The sequence below is a fragment of the Elgaria multicarinata genome, chromosome 21, assembly GCF_023053635.1.
Source record: "Elgaria multicarinata webbii isolate HBS135686 ecotype San Diego chromosome 21, rElgMul1.1.pri, whole genome shotgun sequence".
NCBI classification, from domain to species: Eukaryota; Metazoa; Chordata; class Lepidosauria; order Squamata; family Anguidae; genus Elgaria; species Elgaria multicarinata.
In genome coordinates this window covers 15,102,706-15,121,724 of record NC_086191.1, presented here as the reverse complement: position 1 = coordinate 15,121,724, position 19,019 = coordinate 15,102,706, and the positions used below count along the sequence as shown (strand labels likewise).

Sequence of the window (19,019 nt, the reverse complement as noted above, 5' to 3'; positions counted from 1 at the left end):
CAAGGCTCACACAGCCCGTTTGGGAGGAAGCTTTTTCCTCTGCGGAAGAACTCGCACGGAGGACCCCCCACGCGGGAGACCTTTGCGCCGGAGCAGGTGGAGAAGAGCTGCCAGCTTGCTGTTCTCTCCTGACAAATCTGCCCAAATTGTTGTTATTATTACATCCTCTCCACGGCGCTGCGTTCTTCACGTTGATGCCCTCCTGAAGCAAAAATGTCAGGTCTAAGATCAGCCCCAAGCTACTACAATCCGACCCGGACACTATTGAAAAGGGCTTCGAGGGCAGACAATGCAGCTTCCTGTTTGAGTCAAGGGCCAACACCATTCTTCCAGAAATTGACTACTTATGCTTGCAACGGCTACACAGTTTACCCAGAGTTCAAACCTGCCTGCTGTGGATTATTTCGTACCTGCATTTTCTTGAGTGGCTGTTCAATAGATCGTACTCATGCCCAGATAGCAGACAAAGGGGGTTGCTAGGTCCAGACCATGGGGCCCCTGGCATGAATCCATTCCCCTGAGACCCGAATCCATTCCCCAGGGCCCTTGGGGAGAAGGCTATCAATGGCTATTAATTCTGATGGGTATGTTCATAAGCATATGCTATGTACGCTAGTTCCTGGCGAACACAGGTGGGGGGCTGCCGTCCTGGGAGTATCTGGTTGGGAAACAGAATGCCAGCAAGGTCGGATCCAGCCCTTCTCCTGTTACGTTTATATTCTTATGAGTTCTCTGACCAGCCTCACGAGCCACACATCGCAAGAACCGCAAACCAAACCCTGCCCCGAATGTAAGCCACCCAGGAGACCTCCAGCTATTGGGCGGTACAGAAACGTAACAAATAAATCAGTAACATGCAAGTACTTCAAAGGTTGTCACACAGAGGAGGGCCAGGATCTCTTCTCGATCCTCCCAGAGCGCAGGACACGGAATAACGGGCTCAAGTTAAAGGAAGCCAGATTCTGGCTGGACAGCAGGAAAAACTTCCTGACCGTTAGAGCAGTGCGACAATGGAATCAGTTACCTAGGGAGGTTGTGGGCTCTCCCACACTAGAGGCCTTCAAGAGGCAGCTGGACAACCCTCTGTCAGGGATGCTTTAGGGTGGATTCCTGCATTGAGCAGGGGGTTGGACTAGATGGCCTTGTAGGCCCCTTCCAACTCTGCTATTCTAGGATTCTATGATTCTGCTTGCAGACATAAGACAAGGATGAAAGAAGGGGGAAGGAAGCCTTCCCACCCAACACATTGCAGAAAGGAGTGATCCTATTCAAGAAACTTTATCCTGTTCCTCCTTCCCTCCCAGTTTTCTGGCCTCCAAACAGTCAATGGCCTCCAACCACCCTCAGACCTCATTAGGCTGTTTTGGAGAGTTTCCTCCATTAGGAACATTTTGGGAATATATCGATATGTACAGCCCGCTGACACCTCCTCCTCTCACAAGTACGTGGCGCTATTTCGGCTACATAAGCAACGGCACGCGCCACCGAACATCAGAAATAAAGGGAGGGACAGATTAGGACTGCAGTACTTACAGGACCGCCTCCCCCCCAGCCTTCTATAAATCTGCCCGTCTGCTTGAGACATCTGAGGAAGCCCGTCTGTCCAATTCGCCACCCTCCGAGGCACAGTGGGAGGGGGACGTGCGAGGGGGAGCTTTCCGCTGTGACACCCAGAAGGTATAAATCCTCTTATAAAATAAAATAAATTAGCAGATGGTTATGCAAGAGAAGCAAAAGAAAGGGTACACTTTGCTGGAGTTGCATATTTTATTCATGTTGCAGGTTTTGTTTGTTGGGTTGTTGTAGTTTTTTGGTTTTTCAACATTTCTTTTAAACACCAAATGCGTCCAGCTGCCTTTGTTTCCATCTATACCAGCCTTCCTCAAGCTGGGGCGCTCCAGATGTGTTGGACTGCATCTCCCAGAATGCCCCAGCTTGCAGAATGCTGGGGCATTCTGGGAAATGCAGTCCAACACATCTGGAGCGCCCCAGCTTGAGGAAGGCTGATCTATACCTTCCTCCACGGCTAATGTTTTTTATAAAAGGTGGTACAGGGAACTGCTAAAGCCAGACAGCATCTCTCCCCCAAAGCATGTAAGAAGCACCCATAAATACAGGAACTTTGCACACACATCGCCTCAACTCTAATCCCAGCCTTCAGTTCAGTACCTGGCATCAGTTTATGGATTATTGCAGCTTGCTGCCCTATTGAGTTTGGTTCCAGAAGAACTGCGAGGAGTCAGGTGTGAACTACCACACTGTCCTCCACGCTCCTTGCAGTGCATAGAGACCTGTATAGCCCCGTATCCTGAGCATTTTACTATGCCCATGCTAAAAGTAGATTTCTTCTTTGCACACTGCATCTTACCTCATCCTTTTGAGATAAGGGTGTTATTTTGCTCTCCTGTGAGAAATTAAAGACCCCCCCCCTTCTCCTGAGGGGAATGATTTCTTTCCTAACCTGTGTTTCTCCTGACAGTTTCTAGAATGGATGAGAGACACCTATAGAATCCAGCAGGCTTTTTATTCTCACTTTGGGAAGAGGAAGGATGGCTGCATGCCCAGAGGCCCCTGGGACGACACCCTGTTGCATCCGGGGAACCAATGCAACACCCATTGAAGGGACTGTGATTTATCTATCGAGGGCCATGTGTAAGTTTTCTGTTAAATTTATTGTTTATATCTGCATCTACATTGGGGCTGTGCACCACTTCAGCCTTGGATACGAACTCCAACCCAAAGTGGGCCAATTCCAACGGAATCGGTCTGGTCTTGAAGCAGGTCAAGACCCAGCTGAAATGGATCAAGACCAGGCCGAAGCCATTCATGCCTGTAACATTGCATACATAAGAACGTAAGAACATCAGAAGTGCCTTGATGCTGGATCAGACCAAGGGTCCATCTAGCCCAGCACTCTGTTCACACAGCGGCCCACCAGCCATCGGCCAGGGATGAACAAGCAGGACATGGTGCAACAGCACCCTCCCACCCATGTTCCCCAGCAACTGGCGCACACAGGCTTACTGCCTCGAATACTGGAGGTAGCAGTATTGACACTGCCTGATTTCTGTGTAATTTATTGAATTTTATAATGAGTTTTATTTTTCATGACGAAAATGTATTGTATACTGCGACCACCCTGGGATCACTTTACAACAACGAACAGGATATTAAAAGCAAACTTTATAAATAAAGTAAAATGCCAAATGCAATTCAGTGTAAGCAAGTGTAAAGTGATGCAAACTGGGACAATTCCGCCTCTCCCCCCCCCCCCCCAGTTCATGTCCTACTCACGGTGGTGCAAGGACAGACCTCCAGGAAATGAGACCAGGTCGGTTCCAAAGGCAAGGTCACTGAGCAATCCAAACCACAGGGAGTTCTAAAGAAGAGCTGTGTTACCAGGGAAGAGAAAGGCAGCTGTTTGGGAGTCAATGCACATAGTTCCAGCACTCTTGAGCCTAGAACTGTAGGCTTTTTAACCCTGGGCCTCCCAAACCCCACCCAGAGCACAGCTGCAGGCCATCAGTGCCGCCTTACTCACAAGTATGCCTTTACTCACAAGGAGTCCTTATTCCTCAGGCAGACACTTTTGTATCTGGCAGCCGGCCAGGCTTGCATCTCTAGGCTCCTACACTTCCTGGGGCTACGTGGCCGTTCGGTGTCTGCCTCAGACTCCAAGAAGGGGCTAATCTGGATGGTTTTAAAAGGGGGTTGGATAAATCCCTGGAGGCGAAGGCTATCAATGGCTACTAGCCCTGATGGTTGTGTGCTATCTCCAGTATTCGAGGCAATAAGCCTGTGTGCCCCAGTTGCTGGGGAACATGGGCGGGAGGGTGCTGTTGCACCATGTCCTGCTTGTTGGTGGGCCACTGTGTGAACAGAGTGCTGGACTAGATGGACCCTTGGTCTGATCCAGCATCAAGGCACTTCTGATGTTCTTAATTATGTCTTGAGAGAAAGGGTCAATGCAGTCTCTCCTGAGAGCCTAGGATCTGCCTCAATGTTTCTTGACACAGGCAGCTCCTCTGTAATGCTTGGCTTGGGGGTGGAGTGTGTCTCCAAGTCATCCTTTGAAGAAGATGGCATGGGGCATGACAGCACACACACACACACACACACACACACACACACACACACACACACACAGAGTGATGGGGCCTGAGCTAGCAGTGACTAACCAGGAAAGGGATCTTTGCGGTTAGCTCAATAAAAAAAGTGGCCCTAGTGCACAACCACTCTAAAACCTGCAAATTGTAGGTTAGTGCTCATTGGGATGGGAAATGAAAATAAAACTGCCAATATTCATAATGCCTTTACAGAAATCTATGTTGTCACCATGACTGGAATACTATAGGCCGGTCCGGTCATGGCGCCTCAAAGTATTCTGTCAATTTCTGCTCACAATATTCTCTTAGTTTCTCGCGTCCTTTTCAGGCTACAGGGAACCGTATGCAACCCCCAACTACCTAAATTTGATACCCAGTCATATGAGGCAAATAATTGCCACCAAGTATTTCCTACCATCTATTATATCTCCTACATCAAGAAGTTACAATGCCATTTTCAAAAGGCGAGGCAAAGCGCTGGTTTCTTCCCCAAATCCAGGAACATTGGGGGCTTAAAAAAATGCATAACGAGGGCCTTTTCAGTGGTGGCCCCCCAACTGTGGAATGATCTCCCCAATGAGTCTTGCTTGGCACCAACACTGTTATCTTTCAGGCGCCAGGTCAAGACTTTTCTCTTCTCCCAGGCATTTAACAGCATTTAACGACGCTAAGTTTGTTTTTTAACGGTCCCCCAGAACTGTCGTTTTTAAATGTTTTTATACTGTTGTTTTTATGTTTTTGATGGTTTTAAATTTTGTATATTTTTAATGTTTACTGTTTTTAACTTTTGTAAACCGCCCAGAGAGCTTCGGCTATGGGGCGGTATATAAATGTAATAAATAAATAAATAAATGGCATTGTTGCAATTTGCACAAATTTCGCCCAAAAATTCAAATCATGCAAATTAGGCCACAATTCACACAAATTGCTATTTATGGGGGAATCAGCTTGTGAGAAAGCAAACCGAAGTTGCGGGGGGGAGGTGATGAAAACTCAGTGTGCTTCACTCCACCCGGGATGGATTCCTCCGAGACCCCTACTCTGAGCCCATCTAGAGGAATCTACCAGATCTTCCAAATCAGTTTTGGATTTTTTTGTTTTGTTTTTGCAGTGCCTGCCATGGTCATGGGGAGGGGGGGGGAGAGAATGAGATCTTAGAACCCTCCTCCCAAACTGATAGGAGTCTCTACAGCTCAGGAAGGGGGAATCCAAAAGAATCCTATGTCCCCCAGGGACCATACAGTTTCTGTCTAAAAGTACATTTATTTTGGCATATATTTTTATTTATTTATTATTGCATTTACATGCTGCCTTTTTTCCCCCTCCAAGGAACCCAAGGCGGTATACATAATCCTCCTCCTCCTCTCCATTTCATCCTCACAACAACAACCCTGTGAGGTAGGCTGGGCTGAGAGTGTGTGACTGGCCCAAAGTCACCCGGTGGGTTTCCATGGCCGAGTGGGGACTAGAACCCGAATCTCCCGACTCCTAGCCCAACACTTTTGCCACTACACCACACTTTTGTTGACTAGAGACCACTTCCTCACCTGTATGAAGTGTTACCTGAAGTTGTTGGGTATATATTACTCTATTTTTATACTGTATTTCGTAATTGTGTTTTAACCTGTTGGGTGTTTTACTGTGGTTTTAATTTTTGTGAACCGCCCAGAGAGCTTCGGCTATTGGGCGGTATAGAAGTGTAATAAATAAATAAATAAATAAATACTCTGTGTGCAGTGAGAGAGGTGAAGATCGTGAGCAGCAAAGTCAGAGAGAAACGAGATGCAAAGGGCACGAATTCTGACAACTGCAGTAAAGCTCAAATGTACGTAAAACAATTACAGCGAGTTACATTTAAGCGTTATAGACACACACACATTCAGTTTGAACATAATTGTCACCGTCTGTACTTTTTGCACCTTGCCTCTGACCTCACTCCTCACCATTCCTGCCAAGCACAGACGAACACACCCACCACGGGGTGGCTACTTACACATTGCCCAAAATGAGGTCAAAAGAGGACGCAGGTTTGCATACAGTTTGCCTGTGCCTCTTCCCTCCACACTGATGGCAATTCAGAAACAATACCTCTAATTGAAACAGGCATATGATACATCTCCCCATCATAGTGAGGAAAGACGGTGACTAGGTAATGTGTGTGCCTAGCTGTCCAGGTGATGCTAAATGCGGTCCTGGTGATGCTAAATGTGCCCTTTTCAAAGCCTACAATGTCTCGTCTTGTCTTTTTTTTGGTATGGTGACCAGAACTGTACACAGTATTCAAAGTGTGGTTGCACCATAGATTTGTAAAACCAAGGCAGTGCGATAATGTCGGTTTTATTCTCAATTCGGTTTCTAATTATGCCTAACATGGAATTTGCCTTTTCTACAGCAGCCGCACACTGGGTTGACATTTTCATCCAGCTGTCCACCACAACCCCAAGATCTCTTTCTTGTTCGGTCACCGCCAGCTCAGATCCCATCAGGTCAGACTTGAACTCCCCTAGGAAGGAAGGTTGCCGCCTTGGGGACTTTTTAGCTTTAAAGAAAGGTTAGTGAAGGGGTGGGGGGGGGGACACATGATAGACACTATTCTTCATGGTGTGGAGGGAGTGGATAAGGGACACGTTTTTCTTCCTCTCTCATAACACTCGGACCCAGGGCCGTCCAACGAAGTGGAACGATAGGAAATTAAGGGCCGAGGAAAGGAAATCCCGCTTCACGCAGCACATGGGCGTAATTAAGCCATGGGATTCGCAACCACAAGATGTAGCGAAGGCGGCCAACTCGGACAGCTTTAATAGCGGATTAGACAAATTCATGGAGGAGGATCAAGCTATCAATGGCTGCTAGTCCTGATGGCTCTATATTACCTCCAGTATCCGAGGCAGCGTGACTCGGAATACCAATTACTGGGGAACCCATGCGGGAGGGGGGCTATAAACCTACTCATGTGCTGCTCGTGGGCTTCCCAGAGGCGTCTGGTTGGCCGCTGTGGGAAGCACATGAGGGACTACATAAGGCCGTTCGTCTGATCCGGCATGGCTCTTCCGATGTCCTTTGATCTTGCACAAACGCTACTTGATTCCACCGAGCCTAAATTACGAGTGAGCTCACCTTTGTGGGCCCACGCTTACAAAGTAATATCAGTTTCAGTGCTGCTCCAGACAGCTCATAGAAAGCTGCCTTATTGGTCCAGGTAGCCCAGGACCACCTATTCTTACAGGTCGTGTCTCTCCAGGCAGGTAATGTTCTTGGCCATCTTCTTCTACCTCATCCTTCTGGCTTGAGGTACTGGGGTTTGACACTAGGACCTTCCTCATGGCTCCTGTCTCAGCTGCTGGACCTAGCACTCATCCTAGAATACTTTCCAGCTACTCCTAGAACCACGTAGTGTCATGGTGAATGTGTTGGATCTGGTACACAAGCTCCCACAAGGCAAATCATTCTCTCTGACCCAGTTTGCATGATGCGCCAGGACCAGCACGGGGCAGCACGATTACTAACAGGGACTGGCCGACGAGACCACATCACGCCAGTCCTTTTCTAGCTTCATTGGCTGCCAGTCCAGGTCCGGGCCCGATTCAAAGTGCTGGTATTAACATTTAAAGCCCTAAATGGCTTGGGGCCAGGCTATCTGAAGGAATGCCTCCTCCCATATGTACCTGCCCAGACCCTAAGGTCATCCACAGGGGTCCTTCTCTGCGAGCCCCTGCCAAAGGAAGTGAGGCAGGTGGCTACTAGGAGCAGGGCCTTCTCTGCTGTGGCACCCCGGCTGTGGAATGAGCTCCCTAAGGAGGTTCGCTTGGCACCTACATTATATTCTTTTAGACGCCAGGCGAAGACCTTTTTATTCTCCCGGTATTTTAACAGTCTATAAATTAATTTGAACTTGCTGTTTTAAATTTGTATTTTTGCATTGCTGCTGTTTTTGTCTTGGTTGTGCTTTTATATTGTATTTGATATTATGTTTTTATACTGTTGTTTTATATTTGAATTGTCTTAATTTTGTAAACTGCCCAGAGAGCTTCGGCTATTGGGCGGTATAGAAATGCAATAAATAAATAAATAAATAAATAAATCGTTTGACCCTGAATCAGCTGCAGCATGTACCAGGTGCCGTTTTGAATAGACAACTCCTGATGGCCACGTCATGCGAACCTGGTCACCATGGGTTAATGGGGAGTTAAACAACCTTTGCATAACCCACACTTTGCAGAGGGTTGTTTAACTCTCAAATAACCCACAGTGGCGAGGTTTGCTCAACCCAGCAATCCCCGATTGTGGGGTTGGACTCGATGGCCTCATAGGCCCCTTCCAACTCTACTATTCTATGATTCTATGATTACCCCAATTGGGCATCGTGTATTCAAAATGGTACACACAGCTCTCAGCATGGAACCCCACCGTTGCGCAAAAAGGAGCAAGCTTGCGGAGGCGTCACAGCGAGCTGCAGTTGCTTTAGTTCCTTGGGCACACACAGCAGGAGCTATTCCTCTTGCCCATTTTTTGAGTTAGAAAAATCCAGACCCAGACAGCAACCCTTTGATAAGGCAGTTATGGTTTGCCATCACAACTCACGTGTTCTAATTATTCAGTGGGGGGGGGGGGAGTCAAGGTAAGACTGGGATCAGGAAGCCAAGGGCTTGGAGGGCAGTACAGCACCTGTTCTCCCCCAGGAATGGCACCAAAGACAATTTCCTTCCTTGCCAAATACTGAGTTGCACTAAACCAGCAAGCCTATACTCAATTATCTCATAGGAAGCTCCATCAAATTCAATGGTTCTGAGCAGGCAGGCATAGGACTGCATGGACCAGATTTCCCCAACTTGGTGCCATTCAGATGCGTTGGACTGCAACTCCCATGATTCCCATCGGCTGTGTTGGCTGAGAACTGTGGGAGTTGCAGTCCAACGCATCTAGAAGGTAACTGGTTGGGGAAAGCGGACATAGACTTTCGGGTTTGTTTGTATCTGTGTGCAAGGCACAGAGAGAGGGCGGGGGAGACCCACAGCCAAGCAGAAGTCTCTGCCTCTAGCACAAAGCCTTTTTCCAGTCTTCTTCTTTTTTCCAAGAAAAAATAATAATAAGGGAACGAGCTAAAATCCGGGGGAACTGACATTGCTTAATCCAGGGTGGCCAAAGGGGTACAGTCGAAAAGTAGCACACACCGTGCATTCTGCAACGTGTGCTGATGTGACAGAGAAAGGAAAAGGGAACTCGAGGGCACGCATTTCATCAGAGGAGCACGAAGCAGTCTCGTGCAAGGCATGTACCTCTTCTAATATTAAAAATAATAATAATTCTTTTATCCTGCCACGTTCACCCTGGATGATCAAGAGCCTGCTTCGGAACTTCTGGTGTGGTTTGAGCAACTTCTATGCTGCCGTCAGTTGCTTCTCCACCCACCCTTCCTTCCTGCACTTTTCCATTTTTCCAAACACAGCCCCTCCGCCAGCCTGCACCCCCACTTCCACACTTCCATGTCCACACATTCATGTCCACTTCACCACCGTTCGCTACATGCCACTGGAGGGTAGTTGGAATGACAGAGGGCCTTCCACTGATTTATTTTTTCTAGGGCAATGAGCAATAATAAAATACAAGTCAAGAACAAAATCTTAATTCAAATGTCACAAGGGGGAAACAGGTCCATCGAAATGCAATCAAAACCACAACAATAAAATAGAGAGCACCCTAAAAAACCCAACAGCGACAGACCAGGCTTACATGCCAAAGGCCTGTCTGAATAAAAACAGATTTGCCTTCTGACAACAAAGAGAGGGGAACTTCAGCTCACTAGGGAGTTCTAAGGCCTGGGAGCAGCCACCAGTAAGGCCCTGTCTTGCATCCCCAGCAGACGTGGCAACAGGACAGAGAGAAGGGCATCCCCTGATGATCTTCAAACCTGGGCAGACCTGTACAGGAGTCTTTCAGGCAGCCTGGTCCCAAATTATGGAGGGGGTCTACAGGTCATAACTAGCACTTTGAATTGTGCCCATTGAAGCTCTTGCGAGAAGAAAATCACACACTCCCAGTAATCAACCCTGGTTAACATTCTGGCTACAGCATTCTAAACTAGCAGAAGTTTCCCAATACTTTTCAAAGGCAGCCCCACGTAGAACATGTTACAGTAGTCTAAACAGGATGTAACTAAGGCATGTAACTAAGATTGAGGGGAGACATGATAGCACTCTTCAAATACTTAAAAGGTTGTCACACAGAGAGCCAGGATCTCTTCTCGATCCTCCCAGAATGCAGGACACAGAATAACGGGCTCAAGTTAAAGGAAGCCAGATTCCAGGTGGACATCAGGAAAAACTTCCTGACTGTTAGAGCAGTACGACAATGGAATCAGTGACCTAGGGAGGTTGTGGGCTCTCCCACACTAGAGGCCTTCAAGAGGCAGCTGGACAACCATCTGTCAGGGATGCTTTAGGGTGGATTCCTGCGTTGAGCAGGGGGTTGGACTCGATGGCCTTGTAGGCCCCTTCCAACTCTGCTATTCTATGATTCTATGACCAGATCAGACAACTCCAGGAATGGGCACAGTTGGCACACTAGCATCAGCTGAGCAAATGCACTCCTGGCCACTGCCAAAACCTGAGCATCCCATTTCAGGACGGAGTCCAAGACTACTGTACATCCAACCTGCAAGCCCTAGTCTTCAAGAGGAGGGTGACCCCATCCAGAGATAGAGCTGGGCGTCATCAGCATACTGGTGGCACTGAACTTCCAAACTCTGAACAACCTCCCCAACCACCCCAGCAGTTTCAGGTAGGTGTTAAATAGCAGGGAGAGAAATGTGATAGATCAGACGCTGATAAATTATTAGAGACTGCACTACGGTATTATGGGCCGAAATGAAGCCACAGGGTTTCAATGTAGTGCTGGGTGGGTGGGGTGTACCTCCAATTCACATCGGCTTTTAGAAATGGTGTGAAGACACGTCTTCTTAATTTAGCTCTTTAAATTATTTCAAAGTTTTTAACGTTATTTTGGTTGTGTTCTCATGTTTTAAATGGATACTCACCACCTCGATGGCTTTTTAGCAAAGAAGGCGGTATATGAAAGTTAATAATCAATCAAATAGCCTAAAAATGCATCCAGGAAAGGCGGACTAGAAGTGATGTTAGTTTTTTATGGCCCGTTTGAAAGCATGCACTTAAAACAGCCAAGAGCAATTCTTTCGGCAGTGAGTCCCACTGCCATGGGGCCACGGCAGAGAAGACCCCGCACCTTGAGCACGGAAGGAGCAACTCTGTCTGCAATCTCTTGAGGTCACCCGTGCCACTGAGAGGGCCTAGGTACCTAGGGTGGCCATGTGTCTTAAGTTACAGGGGGCAGTCCTCCATTTGAAGGAGTCCTCTGCTTGAAGGGCTATCCTGTGTAAGCCCGGTTTAAACCCCACGAAGGGAAAGCAAAGCAAGGAACTTAATTATCCAGCCACAGTCATTCTTAACAAATTTGCATCTATACATGTAACTCAGCAGATGCACATATTACGCTAATCTGTGTCCTCTTTTGTCTCTTCTGGTGATGCATCACCTTCTTCCCCCCCCCGGCAATGCATAAGTGGCCACTCTAGGTCTGAGTGCCGCGTGGGACTGCTGCAACGGGGCCCATTACTGGCAGCTCCGACTCTTCAGATTGCACCTGGCCATCTGTTCCCTGCGCAAGCAACACACGCATGGCAGTCTTACACACATGGCTGCCTCCTTCCTACAGCGAATTCAGCTCCTGTTTCATTTTGCAGGCTTTGAAGAAGTCTTGCTAGTTTTTGGTTTGTTCCCTGACTACTTCTTAAAGGGCCGCTGTCCGATTCTGGAGCTGCTGGCACCTATGCTGTGGAGGTGCCGAGGACTGCTTCGGGGTGGTGCCCTCCGAATACGGTAAAGTGCTTTCTACCAACTCTGTTTGGTGGCCCAGCTACGCCCCTATCTGGACAGGGATAACGTAGCTTCAGTCGTCCATACACTGGTAACCTCCAAATTAGATTACTGCAATGCCCTCTACGTGGGTCAGCCTTTGAAGACGGTTCGGAAGCTGCAGCTTGTGCAAAATGCAGCAGCCAGATTGATAACTGGAACCAGAAGGTTCGAACATATAACACCGATTCTGGCCTGCTTGCATTGGCTGCCTATATGTTTCCAAGACCAATTCAAGGTGTTGGTTTTAACCGAATAAAGCCTTACATGTCTTGGAACCACAATACCTGACGGAACGCCTCTCCCGACATGAACCTCCCCGTACACTGCGCTCAACATCTAAGGTCCTCCTCCAAGTGCCTTCTCTGAGGGAAGCTCGGAGGATGGCAACAAGGGAGAGGGCCTTTTCGGTGGTGGCCCCCGGACTGTGGAATGATCTCCCCAATGAGGCTCGCCTGGCACCAACACTGTTATCTTTTCGGCACCAGGTCAAGACTTTTCTCTTCTCCCAGGCAGTTAACAGCATTTTTTAACGGACCTCAGAAGTGTTGTTTTTAAATGGATACCGTTGTTTTTATACTGTTTATGGTTTTGATGGTTTTAAATTTTGTATACTTTTTAATGTTCACTGTTTTTAACTTTTGTAAACCGCCCAGAGAGCTTCGGCTATGGGGCGGTAGATAAATGTAATAAATAAATAAAGTCACATCGACTGGCCTGAAAAGTCCTGCAGGAACAGATGTTGGGTTTCTAGATGAAGCCCCCTCCTTCCAAGTCCTTCTTTGAGACAGAAGGGAAATTGAGGCTGGAGAAGATGGTAATTGGGTGCTAATACTGGCCCTGACTTCTTCCAGATGCAAGCTTCCTTTCAGGTCACACTGTCTTTCAGACTCTCTCTCTCTCTCTCTTTTAGATGAGTTTGGTTTCTGGCATGGTGATGGGTTGAACGTCAATCATTTGCCGGAGGGAAAGGTGCAGATCTTACTTTTCCAAAGACATTTTCTTTACATTACGGCTAACATTTTAAATATGTCACCAAAAAAATTGGGCAAGAGGGTGCTGTTCTGCATAACATTTGCTAACAGATATGTATAGATGCAAATTTAGAAATAATCGTCCCAGTTTAAATAGAAATACAAGCCTAGCGCAGAAGACTGCCACCAGAGGACCTGTGTGCATGTTGCTTCAGGCTGCTGTCCATGTGCTGGTAACGGTGGATGGGCGACAGGGTGAGGGTGGCTTAGCGCTCAGACGAGGGTGGCTTAGCGCTCAGCCCCCAGAACTATGGCCCCTCCTGGAAGGAATGCAGAATTTGCGAGAGGCCTCTCCCAAATTTCAATGATCCATGCAGTCATACATCTTGGCAGGCAGAGGTAGGAGCTTTGAAGCCCAACTCCCAGTGTTCTCTAGCAACAGTGCTAAGAGGAGCCTTGGAACAGGATACCTGCCCACCCACCCCCTGCAGTCCAGCTGATTGGCTGGGCTGTGGGCAGAAAGTGGGCAGCATTCCCAGAGCTCCGCGGGCCACACCAGGAGTGACCGAAGACCGCACATGGCCTGTGGGTTGAACACCCCTGTGTGAAAGGGCCAGTTAGCAGCTATGGCTGGTTGACTGCTCAATTGCGCCTTCCAGATGTATGGCTTTGTACATGGACAGCATCCCAGAAGATCATGCAGGACTGTACCACTTTCTCTCACCAGGGCTCTTGAAAAGAAATGGGGTGGGCGGTTCTGGGTAGAGAGCTCGCTCTCTTCCTCTCCTCCTGAGCAGAAGAGAAAGGCCTTCTCCAGCCTTCCCTACTTAACGTTGTAGTGTTATGGGACGGGTGCCCCCTTCTTCCCCACAGAAGAAGGGCACAAAAGAACAGCAGGTTTTCAGCCCAAGCACTATTATGGGGTGGGTGGAAGCCCACTGCAGTCAACAAAGATAGGAGATGCACGTCCCCCAAAGTAGCTTTGAACTAGTTAAACCCGGGTGTGTGGAACTAACGGCAACCCAACAAGCTGGACCTTCAAGTTTGCTGGCGTTGCAGGAAGCTTATTCTGGAGGAAAAACTGGACGGGGAATCTAACCCTCGCCCAAATCCAGCCCCCAAAGCTTAGGTCCTGGCTGGCTTGTGTTGGCCCTACAGCCCCATCCTGTCTTGGGTGTGTGATGCCAGCCTGTGCCAGCCACTGAATGAGTCCCCAAGAACACATCCAAAGCAATCAATGGAGAAACCACACGAGGCAGTGAATAATCAGATCATCAACGTTAAGTCACACAGTTCATCAAAGCTCTGCAGCGCCCACAAGATGAAACACCATTTTCTTTGGCTCTCTCTCTCTCCGAAACATGCTTTTCCTTCTTCCCCCTCTCTCTCTCTTTCTAATAAACATTCATATACAAAACAACCCCGAAACCAACCAACCACATAATACAAATAAATATATAATTCAGCTGCATAAGCAAACGAACTGAGCAATGTTAGAAAGAACCGTGGATGAGATGGCTCAAGCAGAGGAGGAGGAGGAGAAAACTGGAGAGCGAGAAGGAGAGAGATGGAGAAGGAGAAAGACAGAGAGAGATGGCAAGGAGTTTGGGAGGAGAACAGGAGAAAGTAAAATCTCGTTTGTTGAAAGAAACTTAAAACCATACCTTGGCTGTTTAACGTCAGGTGAGCTGGACCTTGAAGGGGAAGGAAAGAAAAAAAGAAAGAAAGAAAAAACACGAGTCATATAAACGCACGGAAAAAAGGAGGGTTTTCCCCTCTTTGCCACAATTTAAAAGCTGTTTTTAACTTGTGACAGACATCCAGGCCCCCAGGAGATAGAGAAGGGGAAGGGATTGAGGGTTGGATGCCGAAATAAACAGAAAGGAGAGAAGAAACTGAAAATCCCGGACAGAGCCAGACAGAACCAAAGTAATAACAAGAAGGGGGAACAGGGAGAAAACAAAAATTTGGTTTCTTTTAGGATTTAAAAAAAAAAAAAAGCATTTAGGGCAAACGGCCTCATCGCCCAGCGAGAGAAAATGCTTTTTTTTTTCCTGGTTAAAAACAATAAAAATGGTAAAGAAGAACCACACAAACCAAGCAGCCTTGAGGGGAAAAGTGTGTTGAGTTGGCGGCCGGCAAGAACTCAGCATGAGCGAAAACAGCTCCAGGAAGGAAAATCGTTAGTGGTGCAAAAAAGCAACAACCAAAAGATCAGGTCTTTTCCCACTGGAATAATATTGCCGGGGGGGGGGGAGGCATAGGGGGAGGAGGAGAGACTCACCCACCCCAAACCATAGAGATATAGAAGGGCAGGCACCGACGAGCATGTGCTTTCACAGAATCCTAGAGCCAGAAGGCACCTCAGAGGCCATCTAGTCCAACCCCTTGGCTCATGCAGGGCCTCGGTGCAACTGCAACATCCCCAACAGATGGCCACCCGGCCTCTGCTGAAATACCTCCAGCGAAGGAGAACCCACCACCTCCCGGAGTTCTCTGTTCCATCGCTGAACAGCTCTCACCGTTAGAAGACGGTTTAGCTGACATCTGCCATTTGCACCTCTTGGTTCTAGACCTGCCTTCTACAGCCCCAACTTGTGCACGTCAGCCCTTCAGATTTTTGCAGACCACTCTCACGTCTCCCATTAAACTCCTCTTCTCCTGAGTCCCAGCTAAACATAACCAACTTTCTCAGCCATTCCTCAGAGGACTTGATTCCAGACCCCTCCCTATCCTGGCTGCTCTTCTCTGGATGTGTTCCAACTGGTCAATGCTCTTCTTAACATGGGGCACCCAGAACTGGACACAGTACTCCAAAGGCAGCCTGACTAATGCAGAATAGAGCAGAACTCTTATTTCCGTGATTTGGACACCACGCTTTTATTAACGCAGATTGTAGTAGCCCTCTTAGCTGCAGTCTCACGCTGCTGACTCATATTCCGTTTATAACCCACTAAGTCCTTTTCATAGGTACTTATATTTTTGCCCTGGTTTTCCTCTCTAAATGATGTATTGTTTTATAATTTTTTTGTAAACCACTTTGGTGTGGGGGGGTTTAAAAAAAAGGAAGAAAAGAAGCGGTGTATAAATAGTCTAAAATAAAAGAAACGTTGGGCAGCATAAGGGATGAAACAGAACCCTATGAAACCCCGTAGTATAACTGCCAAGAGGCAGAGAAATAATCCCTCCGCACCACTTCCTGGGAAGGGCCGTCCAAGTAGAAGTGGAACGATGGCAAGGCTGTACATTCAATTCCAATGACGAAAAGGACACCATGACCGATAGTATCAGGAGACCTTGAGACATCCAAGAGAATTGATAGGGTCACACACACACACACACACAAACCCTTTCTTGGCAAAAGTCATCCCACAGGGTGACCAAGGCAGTTTCCATTCCAAAACCAAGCCTGAAACCCAACTGAAATTATCCAGATAATCAATTTCATTCTAGGGTGTTGGACATTGACCAACAACTACGTGCTCAAGCAACTTGCCCAGAAGGGAGATATTGGCACCCAACCTACAGTTATTAACATCTTCCAGGTCTGATCCAGGTTAGGTTTCTAACCTATCACCTCCTTCAAAAAGGCCAGGACCGCCTGCTCTCTCAAGGAGGAATCCGTAACCTCCTGGGCCCAGGCAGACATCTTATTAGATGTAATAAGCCATGAAGGACCAGGGTCACGTATACAGGTGGTTGACCAGTCTTCGGCCAAGCACCTTGTCCACATCTTAGACCTCAACAATGGAAAGTCATCCTCTAACATGGATCTATGGTGCATCTCCCAACAATAAAGTGAGATTCCAGTCTTCATGGATCTGAATCAATGGCTGACCACTTGCATGCATCGATCTATGGCTGGCTGGATATCAGTGATCCACAGGCAGCTCGATGAGCACCTCTGGAATGGTTGTGACAGGCTAGGTTCACATTTATATATTATACACAGCGCAACACCAGATCACATCATATGCATTCACTTTGTCCAGATTAACTCCCCAATTAACTGCCCTGGGAACCCGAGTGGTTCAAGGTAGGCATTTACTCAACGAATAAAATAAAGAGGTTGTTGCCTTGAAAAGTTGAGAAGGTTTTCTGCCTGCAAGATAGGCAGGGGAGTTAGTGCAGGCTTGTAAACTGCCAGTCAGTCCTTTGGTTGCCTAGGGTGAGTAAGAAATTGCCTCCAGGCGATCAGCCCAGGGAAGCTGCAATGACTAAGAACTGGAATATGTGCAAAGGCAGGTTACTCAAAATGACCGTGAGGCTGTCAAGGGGCAAATGAATCCTCCTGGAGCAACTGCCACCCGCAGGCCTCACTCCACCCCTAGGCACGCATCCAGTGTGGTTCTGAGCCCAGGATGTCTGGAAACAACCACGGTTCCCCCACCCCTGGCACTCATGCAAGAGATCAGAGCTTCACTCCCTTGCCCCAGGCAGATCCTGGACAATTCATCGCCCTCCATGCTGCAAAGGGTGAATGATCTTCCTGATGGTGGGATTTAGGGTCTCGTCTAGCCGCAAGTCCAAAAAAGCTTCCCAACCTCCCTCGGGTTAAAGGACAGCACCACCTTGACCTCCCTCGCTTGCGCGAGGTTGCAAAACAAGCGCCCGTGATTTCAGAGCGCCCTTGCTGCAGCAAACAAGGGGACATGCATGTACTCACGCCTATTTCATACTTATTTAGGCAGGGCGTCCCCTCCTACTGACTTCCTGGCTTGTGTGTCCACCCTCAATGGCTCTCCCTTCCCACTGCCATTGTCCTCAGCTTCTCCTCCTTTCTTATCCTGGCTCCTACTTGTTTGCTTGAGAGGCAGGGAGCCAGGGGGCAAGGAGGCGTCTCCTGTTCCTCCATCTCACCACCTCCGTTGTCTGGGCCAGAGCGAGAGGCGGGCGAACAAGCAGGTTGCGACGGGAGAGAGGAGGAGGAAGAGCCACGCTGGTGTCTCCTGCTCTGGCCTGGGCCCCAGGCACGTGCCCCCATCGTGCCTTCCCTTGACACCGGTCCTGAAGGCAAGGCAGGACTGCTGTGGCCACAGACACAGGGTCTTGGTCTGCAGAACGGGGCGATACAGAGGCGGAGGGGTCATCGCATGCCTCCCCTGAAGAAAGAGGCTGCAATCAGTCCACGCCGGCATTGCTATTCCTTCCCTGCCACCCCTCCCGTGCCATTCATCACCCCGTCAGCTTCAGAGCCCCCCCATACTGGCTGGCAGCTGTTTCTGAGAAAGCAACCAATTTCATGCAAACGAGGGCTTCTCACTCACTCCCCCATCGCAGCCCACCCCATCCCCGGTCCAATCAATCTGTCAAGCAGCCACAGCCATAAAGTGGCTGCATTCAGTGGTGCAGCTAGGTGATTTTAGACCCTGGAGGACTTAACGGTCTTATTTTTGGTGGGGGGGAGCTTTACAAAACTTGCGTATTATTTCAGTTCTTAAGCATGCAGCTAACATTTCTCTTCCCCTGCCCACTGCTTTATGGCTGCTTCCACATTCCTTTCATGATAGAAGATTTGTCGACCCGGATGAGAAAAAGCCTCTGAGCATGTGCAAACGGTGCATTTTACATTAATTTAAAAAGCACAGCGCCATCGCAACGCCAGAATGCCGCTACGTTGCGCTCTTCCCAGGTGAAGACATTATTATTATTATTATTATTATTATTATTATTATTATTATTATTATTTTCCCAGGCATTTTTAACCCTTTTAAATCAGGTTCTAGATTTCAAATCTCTGCGTTGCTGCAAGGTTTGATTGTGGTCTGCCCTTTCGTGTCGTAGCTCGAAGCGTTTACGTTTTAGAAGGTTGCATTTTCGCGCCTTTCGTTCTTGCGAGAGGCCCGGAGAGCTTCGCCTATCGGGCGGGACAGAAATGTAAAAGAGAAATAAATACGGACATCCGGGTGTAAGATGCGGGTTTGCCTGTCCTACTCAGCCGTTGCTCTCTGAGCGGTCATTTGGGAGGCCGGGGGGGTGGGGTGGGGTGGGGCGGACTGCGCGACGCTGGA

At 48.2% G+C, this 19,019-nt stretch overlaps 1 protein-coding gene across 2 annotated transcripts in view; it reads right to left on the bottom strand.

Annotated features, from left to right (window-relative positions):
* NRXN2 (neurexin 2) overlaps window positions 1–14,725 on the bottom strand; it is a 250,888-nt gene extending 236,163 nt beyond the window's left edge. Inside the window, exon 1 of one of the 2 annotated variants that reach the window (XM_063146186.1) lies at window positions 14,673–14,725. The gene's annotated coding sequence lies outside the window, so the exon portion shown is untranslated. The remainder of the gene's footprint in view (window positions 1–14,672) is intronic. The other variant, XM_063146185.1, reaches the window with a different exon arrangement.
* Window positions 14,726–19,019: the final 4,294 nt, after the last annotated feature.